Genomic DNA, 12,028 nt, shown 5'->3' with positions numbered 1-12,028 from the left:
GCTGTGGAGCGGGGTCCCCAGCACCCCCATCCCTCCCTCCTTTGCTGTGGAGCAGGGTCTGAAGAACTCAGTCAAGTGGTTGCAGGCTTTAGTGTTGCAGGTTTGCTGTCAGTCTTACTGGTCATGTAGGCTGTGGTATTTGGATTAGAAAGAGACAAATTAGGGCAATTAGCAGTGAGGCAGGGGCTGCTCTGTGCACCATCTTTGAGTGGTGAGGCTGGTAAGTAGCAGAGGCCTGACGAAGACACACCCCCATACTCCTACTCCAAGCCCAGGACCTTTCCAGTCCATTCCCCAGAAGGCTTTCCTGGTTACAGACACCTCCTCTTAGGCTCTCAGCATGTGGCCCAGCTGTGTCCCAGGAGGTTCAGGAACAGTGTGTGGCATGGTGTCCATTCCAGATGAAGCTCCAGGTCAGAGCAGCACAGCCTGAGGCAGAAGGAGACCCGTCAGTAGGTTAGCAGTGGGGTGGCATACCAAGGAGTGTGTATTGTCTCCATTGTCTTTTGCATTTTGAAATGCCTGCCCTAAGTATGCATTTCTGTAATGAGTAACCTAATAATGTGGCAGCTCAGTGCAGGTTCTCAGCTTTGCAAAAGGGTCCTGTCTCGCTCTTGGCCAGTACATTCAGCCATGGCTCCATCAGCAATGGTGACCTCCCAGAACACTGATGTTTCCCAACTTCCGTCTGTAGACTGGGCGTGATCCTGGTTGGGGGACTTGAGTTCTGTGATTCTCAGTTTCCTCCTCTGTGGAGAAAAAGTGCCGATAATGTCTACAAATGTCCAAAATGGCTCTTGGAGAATCTGCCTCCGGGCCTGGATATGTATGTGCTGGAGAAAGAGCAGGTGATGCTGGTGTCTGCCTCTCACAGCTGAGTCTCGGTGACTCAGAATAGAACTATCCATTTTGTTTCTTTTCTTTTGCAGACATTTGTTGAGGAGAGTCCTGATACTGCACTGTACTTAGTGAGAATCTGTGCTCGAGTGGAGGAAGGGGCTGTGAGAGGGTCCACATGCTCTTCCTTCCCAGTCACATGTATCTCATCTCTCCCCAAGTTCTCCCACTGTTCCGCTAGGTAGCAGCTTCTTCCTCTTCTATTACGTGGGCTCTCCCAATCTTTCTTCAATGTTTTCCAGACTTGCCGCCTGAGGTTGGAGTAACTTGGCAGCAAAGATTATTTAAGACCCTTGAGTGGATTTGTGATAAGGATCTAGCAGGTTCTCCTAGAATCTGAGGTGGGTTGTGGCTGAATTTCATGGGGGGCTGGATCCAGAACCTTCCCTGTACGTGAGGCATAGGTTAAAAACATCTGGGTGGTTTCCAGCTCTGATCACTTGTCGTGTGTGAGGTTGGGTACTTTACTCCCGCGCTCTGCCTCAGTACCCTCATCTGTGAAGTGAAGGTAATAGTGGTACTTGCCCACGCAAGGTTGTTACGAGGATTGAATGTGTGAATTAGTCAGCACTCTGAACAGCCCCCCTTACAGCAAGAGGCACCTGTGTGTTGTTATTACCATAGTCTGACCCCGCCTCTTCTCCACCAGCTCTTTCTTTAGTAGGAAAGCAAGGAGGGGCATTGGAAGAAGGGAGAAGAGAGTGCTAAGAAAAAGGAGGCAGAGGGAGGCCCATGGGATAAAGGTTTCTGCAACCCATGGGTGGTCCTGGGAGACAGGCTGAGATGTAGGGTGTGTGTGATCGAGGGAACATGGGCAGGAGCAGAGCAGCTACCGACTGGCATGTAGGTCTGCACAGAACAGGAAGACACCAACCCTCTACTACATCCTAGCTGTTAGGACCTGAAGTGGTATTCCCTCCCCTGCCCCCAGTCCCGCAGAAATGGAGAGGTGCTGGTCAGTGTTGCCAAGTATGCAAAGTATGGAAGATGAGCAAGTCCTGAGAGATCTGTACCACATGGTGTCTATAGGTAATGATGCTGTGTTGCAAGGTTAAAAGTTTCTAAGAGGATGAATCTTGTGTTAAGTATTTTTACCACATACACAAATGATGAAGATGATGGCAGTGGTGATGAAGATAAAGAGGGCAGGAGGAGGCTTTTGGAGGTGATGGACATGTTTATGGTATAGAGTGTGGTGATGGTTTCATAGGTATAAACCCATCTCCAAACTCATCAAGTTGCATACATCACTTATGTGCAGCTTTTTTTTAAAATGTCAGTCATACCTCCATAAATGGTTTAAAAAGATAAAATAGGAGAGAATATAGTCAAAACACTGAGCACATTACAGGTCACAGTAAATACACAAATAATTACAATTATTGTTAAACTTCAGCTGCGGACTGGGAGTTGGTCCCGTAGGTACTTGACAGGTGGCATCCATGGCCAGCTCCTCTCTCCCCCCTTGGCTCAGCACAGCTTCTGCTCTGCCTGAGGGCAGCACAGACAGAGGGGCCAGGTCCAGGTATGACCCCCTCGTGTGAAGCATGGCTCACTCTCACCAGGTAGAGAAGGTTGCAGACACCATGACACCTACTTTTGGCTACTTGCTATCTTCCCCCCATTTTTGTCACCTAGGTCCCTAGCCTTTAGCTTACTTCTGTGGGAACCTGAGACGTTTCAAAGTGTGTAGATTCATCTTGACTTTGTTTCCTGTCCTTGGTTCTTGAGATAAAGGCGGGAAAACGCAACACAGTGTGAAATCAACAATAATAAATATCAGGCATACTCTGCCCCTGGTGTCTCAAATTTCAGAGAAATGGCAAACTGCACACCTCATTTAATACACAACCTGCTTTAAGGACTCATATAAGGACTCATGTAAAAGGAAAATGTGCTGAAAGAAATTTCATAATTGAACTTTGCCTTATAGAAGACACTTTGGGATAAAAGTCCCCAAGAAAATGATTTATTTTTAAAGAGCATAAATGCAGTCTGTTTCATGGATAGAGTTCCTTCCCTCTCAGTGAAGGGGAGATGAGCACAGTATGGCTCAGATTCCAGCTGCATCTCCATCACTACCATCAGGGGTGTGTTTGGGGGACCCCAGAGGGCTGGATGGCTGGGAGCATCTTATAGTCTTTGGTCCCCTGACTGCAAGGACGGTGGGCTTCCCTGGTGCTTTGGGCAGAGCAAGACCAGAGGTGGGTGAGACGGGAGGGTGGGAGGGTAGGGATGTGTGAGGACACAGTTTGCCCTGACCTAACATGGCAGATGGGGGTACAGGGAGAACAGAGGGCCAGATCAAGCATGGCTGAGCCTGAGGTGCAGGCTGAATGTCTGGGCTGGGGCAGCAGGCTTAGGGCTAGGAGTTAGGGTCAGGGTCAGGGTCACGGTCATGGTCAGGGTTAGGGGTCAGGGTTAGGGTTAGTGGTTAGGGGCTAGGGTAGGGTTAGGGGTTGTGTGAAGGTGCTGTGGGTGGATGGGTGGGTTGGCTTAGGTTTTCATTCAGGATACTCTTGTACTAGCTCCATTCCAGTTTTCCAAATGGCACGACTTCCTTATGTGTTGCTGGCTGGGTCTTCTGTTGTTGGACAGGTGTCTTCAATCCTCTGTTTTTCTGACCTAGGCTTTGGGCCTGGGTAGTGCCAGAGCCATGACTAGGGTTAGGGTTGGGGCCCAGGAATTTGGAAGGTTCTATTATTTTATTATTATTCTGGTTTTCTATTCTGTTCCATTGATCTATGTGTCTGTTTTTGTGCCAGTACCATACTGTCTTTTTTTTTTTAAGATTTTATTTATTTATTTGACAGAGACACAGCAAGAGAGGGAACACAAGCAGGGGGAGTGGGAGAGGGAGAAGCAGGCTTCCCGCTGAACAGGGAGCCCGATGTGGGGCTCGATTCCAGGACCCTGGGATCCTGACCTGAGCCGAAGGCAGACGCTTAACGACCGAGCCACCCAGGCGCCCCGAGTACCATACTGTCTTGATGATTACAGCTTTATAATATAGCCTGAAGTCCAGAATTGTGATGCCACCAGCTTTGGTTTTCTTTCTCAGCTTTCCTCTGACTATTTGGGGGTCTTTTCTGGTTACATACAAATTTTAGGATTATTTGTTCCAGCTCTGTGAAAAAAGTTGATGGTATTTTGATAGGAATTGCATTGAGTGTGTAGATTGCTCTGGGTAGCATAGACATTTTAACAATACTTGTTCTTCCAGTGAGCATGGAACATTTTTCCATTCCTTTGTGCCTCCCTCAATTTCCTTCATAAGTGTTCTATAGTTTTCATGGCACAGATTCTTTACCTCTTTTGTTAGGTTTATTCCTAGGTATCTTATGGTTTTTGGTGCAATTGTAAATGGGACCAACTCCTTAATTTCTCTTTCTTCTGTCTCATTGTTAGTGTATAGAAATGCAACTGATTTCTGTGTATTGATTTTATATCCTGCCACATTGCTAAATTCCTGTATGAGTTCTAGCAATTTTCGGGTGCAGTCTTTTGGGTTTTCCATATAGAGTATCACGTCATCTGTGAAAAGTGATAGTTTAACTTCTTCTTTGCTTATTCAGATGCCTTTTATTTCTTTTTGTTGTCTGATTGCTGAGACTAGGACTTCTAGTACTATGTTGAACAGCAGTGGTGATAGTGGGCATCCCTGTCGTGTTCCTGACCTTAAGGGAAAAGCTCTGTTTTTCCCCACTGAGAATGATATTCACTGTGGGTTTTTCATATATAGTTTTTATGATATTGAGGTATGCTACCTCTATCCCTACATTGTGGAGAGTTTTAATTAAGAAAGGGTGCTGTATTTTGTCAAATGCTTTTTCTGCATCAATTGAGAGGATCATATGGTTTTTGTCCTTTCTTTTATTAATGTGATGTATCACATTGATTGATTTGCCAATGTTGAACCACCCTTGCATCAGAGGAATAAATTCCACTTGGTTGTGGTGAATATTCCCTTTGATGTATTGTTGGATCCTATTGGCTCGTATCTTGGTAAGAATTTTTGCATCCATGTACATCAGGGATATTGGTCTGTAATTCTCCTTTTTGGTGGGGTCTTTGTCTGGTTTGGGGATCAAGGTAATGCTGGCCTCATAGAACGAATTTGGAAGTTTTCTTTCGGTTTCTATTTTTTGAAACAGCTTCAGAAGAATAGGTATTAATTCTTCTCGAAATGTTTGGTAAAATTCCCCTGGGAAGCCCTCTGGTCCTAGACTCTTGTTTATTGATTACTGCTTCAATTTCTTTGCTGGTTATGGATCTGTTCAGGTTTTCTACTCCTCCCTGTTTGAGTTTTGGTAGTTTATACGTCTCTAGGAGTGCCTCCATTTCCTCCAGATTGCCTAATTTGTGGGCATATAGTTGCTTATAATATGTTCTTATAATGGTTTGTATTTCTTCGGTGTTGGTTGTGATCTCTCCTCTTTCATTCATGATTTTATTTATTTGCGTCCTTTCTCTTTTCTTTTTGATAAGTACAGCTAGGGGTCTATAGATCTTATTAATTCTTTCAAAGAATCTGTGCCTAGTTTTGTTGATCTGTTCTACTGTTCTTCTAGTTTCTATTTCATTGATTTCTGATCTAATCTTTATTATTTCTCTTCTTCTGCCAGATTTGAGCTTTATTTGCTGTTCTTTCTCCAGCTCCTTTAGGTGTAAGTTTAGGTTGTGTATTTGAGACGTTTCTTGTTTCTTGCTATATTGCTATATACTTTTTTTCTTAGGACCACCTTTACTGCATCCCAAAGGTTCTGAACTGTTGTGTTTTCATTTTCATTTGCTTCCATGAATTTTTAAAAATTTGTTTTTAATTTCCTGGTTGACCCATTCATTCTTTAGTAGGATGTTCTTTAACCTCTATGTATTTGAATTCCTTCCAAATTTTCTCTTGTGATTGAGTTCAAATTTTAAAGCATTGTGGTCTGAGAATATGCATGGAATAATCCCAATATTTTGGTACTAGTTGAGACCTGATTTGTGACCCAGTATGTGATCTATCCTGGAGAATGTTCCATGGGCACTTGAGAAGAATGTGTATTCTGTTGCTTTAGGATGGAATGCTCTGAATATATCTGTGAAGTCCATTTGGTCCGGTGTGTCATTCAAAGCCCTTGTTTCCTTATTGATCTTCTGCTTAGATGATCTGTCCATTGCTGTGAGTGGGGTGTTAAAAGTCCCCTATTATTATTGTTTTATTATCAAGGTTGTTATTATTCATATGTTGTTATTGTTTTATTATCAGTTTTGTTATTAAATGGTTTATATAATTAGCTGCTTCCAAGTTAGGGGCATAAATATTTACAATTGTTAGATCTTCTTGTCAGATAGACACTTTTATTATGATATAGTCTCCCTTTTCATCTCTTATTACAGTCTTAGGTTTAAAATCTAGTTTGTCTGATATAAGGATTGCCACCTCAGCTTACTTTTGATGTCCATTAGTATGATAAATGGTTCTCCACAACTTCACTTTCAATCTAGAGGTGTCTTTGAGTCTAAAATGAGTCTCTTGCATACAGCATATCGCTGGGTCTTGGGTTTTTTTAATCCAATCTGATACCATGTGTCTTATGATTGGAGTATTAAGCACATATACATTCAGAGTAATGTGTTCAGGGGTTCGCTGAAAGTGAGGGTTCGCTGGGATTGGCACAAGTTTGCATGCATTTATATTTCTCCTGCTCTAAATCCTTTCTGGAGTTCCAAATGGCACCATTTCATTTTATGTTCCAGTGAGTTGTCTGGTACAGCTCTGGTGTCCCATATCCCTGGGACTTTAGAGCCTGGCTTGTGGGGGTGGTACTCTCAGAACCCAAGCTAGGGTTAGGGTTATGATCTAGGAGCATGGAAGGTCAATATGTGGGCATTGTGGTGAGCTTCCCAGAGGACTGAGTTGAGGGCGTGGGTTCAGGTGAGTGTGAAGCTCAGGGCTTGTGGTCCAGGGGTCGCTGAAAATGTGGGGAGGCTGGGATTGGCTCAGGTTTAAATTCAGATTTCTCCTGCTCTAAATCCTTTCAGATTTGCAAATGGCTTGGAATCCTTCTGTGTTGTAGCTGAGGCTTCTGGTATTGCTCAGGTGTCTTTAATCAATGGGGATTAGAGGCAGCTTCTGGAAGTGGCCTGCTCAGAACCAAACCTAAATTTAGGTTTAAGTCTCAGGTGCATGGAAGGACTGATATATCTGCATTGTGTCAAACTTCCAGGAGAGGTGAGTTGAGGGGGTGTGTTCAGATGAGTGTCAAACTCAGGGTTTGTGTCCAGGGGGCCGCTGAATGTGGGGGTTCACTGGGATTGGCTCAGGTGGGCATTCAGAGTTCTCCAGCTCTTCATCCTTTCCGAGTTCCAAATCACGTGGTTTCCTTCTGGGTGGCAGGCTGAGTCCTCTGGTATTGCTCAGGGGTCCTCAATTCCTGGGGTTTTGGAGCCAGGCCTCTGGGGACAGACCCCTCAGAAGCAACCTAGGGTTAGGGTTAGGGCCTAGGGGCATGGCAGGCCCAACCTGCTGGTGCTGTGGAGAACTTCTTGGGGGGCTGAGTTGAGGGCATGGGTCAGGGTGAGTGTCAGGCTCAGGGTTTGCGTCCAGGGGGCTGCTGAAAGTGGGGGTTTGCTGGGATGGGCATGCAGAGATCCCATGCTCTGAATGCTTTCTGTAGTTCCAAATGGCGTGGTTTCCTTCTGGGTGGCAGGCTGAGTCCTCTGGTATTGCTCAGGTGTCCCCAATGCCTGAGGTTTGGGAGTCAGGCGTCTGGGGACGGATTGCTCAGAAACGGACCTAGGGTTATGGGTTAGGGTTAGGGTTAGGGATTGGGGGTAGGGTTTGGGTAGGTGTTAGGGGTTAGGGTTAGGGTCTCCCTGTCCTCTGCTGAATGGATCCTATTCTCCGGTAACCAGTTTCATGGTTTCAGAACATAACCTTTGAGCCTCTCTGCAATCTGCTCCCCATCTGGCCATCCTCTCCAGCCTCACCTCTCCCACCCCAGCCCCCACCTCTGGGGGACACCCAGGTGTGTGGTTGTCCCACATGTGCCCCGGGCCTGACTCTAATCCTTTACATTTGCTGTGCCCTCTGCCAGGAGCACTCTTCTCTCCCCTTGCATCATGTCAGGTCTGTTCCCCCATTGGCTGTGCGTCTACTTGCTCCCTGGTGACCCGACTTGTGTGATGGGGGTGTGTGCTTGTCCCCTATTTAAATATAGTACCTGCCTTCCGTGTGTAAGTGAATTACTAACCTGCCAGGTATGGGGCAGGCCAGGGAAGTAGCCTTAGTGCCTGTGTTAAAAAATCAGTCTCAGGGCGCCTGGGTGGCTCAGTCGTTAAGTGTCCGCCTTCGGCTCAGGTCATGATCCCATGGTGCTAGTACCAAGCCCTGTGTCAGACTCCCTGCTCAGTGGGGAGCCTGCTTCACCCTCTCCCACTCCCCCTGCTTGTGTTCCCTCTCTAGCTGTCTCTCTCTCAAATAAAATCTTTAAAAAAAATCAGTCTCAGAGGGGCTCACCACACTGCTGACAATGGAAGAGCTGCTGTCCCCACAGTGGGGAGCAGGTAGTCCCCTAAAATGGGGACTAGCCATGTGAGGCAGTTGGACAAGACTCCGTTTCTTGGGGCCGGAGAGATGTAGACCTGGACCTGGAAGCTCATACCCTTGGATTCAAGGCTGGGGCCTAAGCAAGCCCCCTCTTCTTCCAGAGGTCCTCTCTCCCCTTCCCTGCCCACGGGCTGGACCTGATCTGGGGGAGTTTGAGGGTGACCACTCCTAGGAATACCAGTGGTTTACTGATGGACCTTGTCAGCCAGAGGCCCAGTAGCCTTCAAGGGAGGACCCTGTAGGGGACGGAGACAACTCTGTTGGGGGCCAGTGGCAGCCCACTCAAAGCCAAGTGGGGCAGGTGGCTGGCCCTGCTGGTTCTACCCAGTCTGTAGGGCACAGAAAAAAGGGCTGTGCCCAAAGGTGCTCAACTCATGGCAGGTGGGGCAGGACCTGCATGTGGGCAGCCAGGGGAAGGCACCTGCTGGGTTTGCCCGGGAGCTCAGCACAGGGGGAGTGTTCCTGGCTCCAGCATGCTGACTGTGGGGCTGCATGGATTTCTAGCCTCCTAAGCCTCAGGCTCCCCTTTGTAAGATGGGGTGTTTATGGCCCCCATCTCTGGGACAGAAGGTAGGGAGGCTCTGCCGGCAGACTCACTCAGGACAGGCCAGGAGGGTGGCTGTTGCTTAAAGCAGCCCAGGGCCTGCCCCCTTGAAGAAGGTGCACACGTACACAGCCCCCAGCTTGGGGTCCTGCCGCCAGCCTCTGGCAGTGACCCTCCTCCAGCCCTGTCCCCTGTCCCTGTAGATACGTGGTCTTCCTGGAGGTGTTTCTGCAGATGGTGGTGAAGGACTTCACGGTGGGACACTGGGTAACCTACTATGTCTTCACCAATCAGCTGGCTGCTGGGCCCCATGTGCCCCTCTGGGAAGGCCGGAAGGTGGTGGTCCTCGAGGTCCCCGGCACCCCACGCTGGGAGGTCGCGTCCATGCAGAGCACGTGATGATCCACCGCTTCTGTAAGCAGCTCTTCCTGTCATCGCGCGCTGAAATAAAGTTCTCAGACACCAATCTGAGCGGCCATGCAGGGCTGCCTCTGCAAGTAGGGCAGCAGCAGCTGGGTTCTGCACATCGCTTTTACGTCATTTTTTATCAGAAAAGCAAAGGCAGACGCCTCAAAGCGTGGGAAAGGAGGACAAAGGGATGGCAAGTATGCTGAAGCTGTGAAGCAGGCCTGCACCCTCCCGTATGCGCTGGCACGCAGGGAGGCCGTCATGGGATCAGGGAAGAGTGGGATGATTGTGCTAGCAAACGCCAGGTGCAGGAAGGGGGGCTCGGAGGGTTACATTCTTTCCTGGCTCCTAACATAGGCCCTGCCCCTGGGGATCATGGGATCCTGCTCCTACCGGGCCATTGTGTTCAGTAGCCTGAGAACAGGAACGCTGCTGACGTTTCAGCTGCTTCCACAATCACTCCTTAGGGCTGACAATATATTTTCTAAGATTAACTCCACAATTCCTCCGTGAGGTGGACTACCTGGTGTGCACAGAGGTGGACATGAAGTTCCGCGACCACGTGAGCTTGGAGATCTTGACCTCTTCATCACCATGCACCCCAGTTTCTACTGGGCAGCCCAGAAGGACTTCATCTACGAGCATTGGCCATAGACCCAGGCGCACATCCCCAGGGACAAGGGTGACTTTTACTACATGGGGGCCTTTTTTGGGGGGTTGATGGTGGAGGTTCACCAACTGACCTTGGCCTGTCACCAGGCGATGGGGGTCGACCTGGCCAGTGGGACTGAGGCCATGTGGCACAATGAGAGCCACCTGAACAGGCACCTGCTGGACCACAAGCCCCTCAAGGTGCTGTCCCCGGAGGACCTGTGGGACCCGCAGCTGCTGGGCTGGCCCCTGTCATGAAGAAGCTGAGATTCATGGCTGTGCCCAAGAATCACCAGGACAGCAGCAGTGCTTATTGCTTGAGGGGTCGTTTTGGTGCCCGTGGGGTCTTTCACTTGAGTTAACAGATGAGCCCAAAGGAAGGACGTCATCAGTTAGGAAGTACCAACGAAGGTCAGAGTGGAGGTAGTTAGAGAGCGAGGGAGCTCCGAGCCTCTGCTACACACCTTGCCCTGCTCATTGCTTCCATCTGCCTGGCTCTGAGTTCTGTCCTTTTAATGAACTGGTCATCTAGTAAGTAACATGTTTCTCTGAGTTCCATGAGCCACTCGAGCAGATTATTGGAACCTGAGGAGGAGGTTGTGGGGACCTCCAATCTGTAACCCATAGCTCGGAAACAGGGGTGACTTCTCTGCCCAGCCACTGGCTGACCACTAAGTTAACAGCACAGGGATTCAGTAGCCATACACACAACAAAGAACACAGACTTGACAGTTCAAAAAAGTCACTGAGCCAGCCGTAGCAACTACAACGAGCAGCAATCATAAAGCCTGGTGTGGGGAAGGTCTGATGTTCAGGATGCTTCCATTATATTATTCATAATCACACCCTGCACTTGTCACTGGAGCCAAGTCCCCCGGCTGGGGGCCAAGTAGCTCCTACATGTTCCATGTGCCTCTCTCTGGCTCCCTGAGCCATGCACAGTCCTGTGCTACTTCCCAGGAGAGGTCGGTTTTATCCAAGGCCAGGAAGATGGGATGGGTTTTCCTGACCCCCCCCCACACACACACACAGTGCTGCAAGAGAGGAAAAACTTTTCCTCAACCCTCTTAAGGTCCCTGGCTGAGTCTGGAAATTGGGAAAGACAAATGAACAGGAGAAAAGCAAGCCAAGTGTATTGATTTATTTTGGTGGGAGCCTCACAAGACTATGGAGACCAGCAGAGGTGATTGGAGTAGACACTTCTACCTTTTAGACAAAGAAGCAATAAATGGGGGCGCCTGGGTGGCTCAGTCTTTAAGCGTCTGCCTTCGGCTCAGATCATGATCCTAGGGTCCGGGGATCGAGCCCCACATCAGGTTCTCTGCTCCGCGGGAAGCCTGCTTCTCCCTCTCCCACTCTCCCTGCTTGTGTTCCCTCTCTCGCTGTGTCTCTCTCTGTCAAATAAATAAATAAAATCTTTTAAAATAAAAAATAAAAAAAAAGAAGCAATAAATGTGTGAAGAATTGACAGATCACAGGGGTTTGGACTAGGGCTGGTATATGGTAAAGAACTAACTAGGAAGATAAGGGTTAGTTTAACCAGGTGTGTTTGTATAGCCTTCGTGGCCCTAAATTCCTTGACCCTGGTGATAAGCATGTCTTCCCTGTGGTCTGGGGAGAGAAAGTTCCACATGGGAGTATTCTGACCTGCTTAAGGGAAGAAGGGCTGATGGCTGGGGGTCAGAGGGACCTTCCTGCTTCTGCTCCATAAAAACGTTCTTTCAGCTTCTATATTTAATTTGCCAAGGTGCCATATTTGGGTTAGTGTGTCCTGGCCCTCACTGGCCTGGTGCTGTACTCTGTCTCCTAGTATCCAGGATATTGGGTGTGCTGCTGTGGAGACCTCCCAGCCCTGGGGCATCTCCTTGTCCAGGGAGGCACCTGCCTCAAGGGGAGGGTTGCTAAGGGTGGCCGCCCCTCCTCAGGGAGAT

General features: G+C 48.4%; 1 pseudogene; it reads left to right on the top strand.

The window, feature by feature from the left end:
* Positions 1–8,417: 8,417 nt before the first annotated feature.
* Positions 8,418–10,459, top strand: LOC114202587 (histo-blood group ABO system transferase 2-like; annotated as a pseudogene).
* The last annotated feature ends 1,569 nt before the right edge of the window (positions 10,460–12,028 follow it).

This window comes from Eumetopias jubatus, unplaced genomic scaffold (genome assembly GCF_037043125.1).
Source record: "Eumetopias jubatus isolate StellerSeaLion01/CBP00866 unplaced genomic scaffold, mEumJub1_p1.0 scaffold_16, whole genome shotgun sequence".
NCBI classification, from domain to species: Eukaryota; Metazoa; Chordata; class Mammalia; order Carnivora; family Otariidae; genus Eumetopias; species Eumetopias jubatus.
Note: the sequence above shows the minus strand (reverse complement) of the source record. Positions and strands in the feature narration are given on the sequence as shown.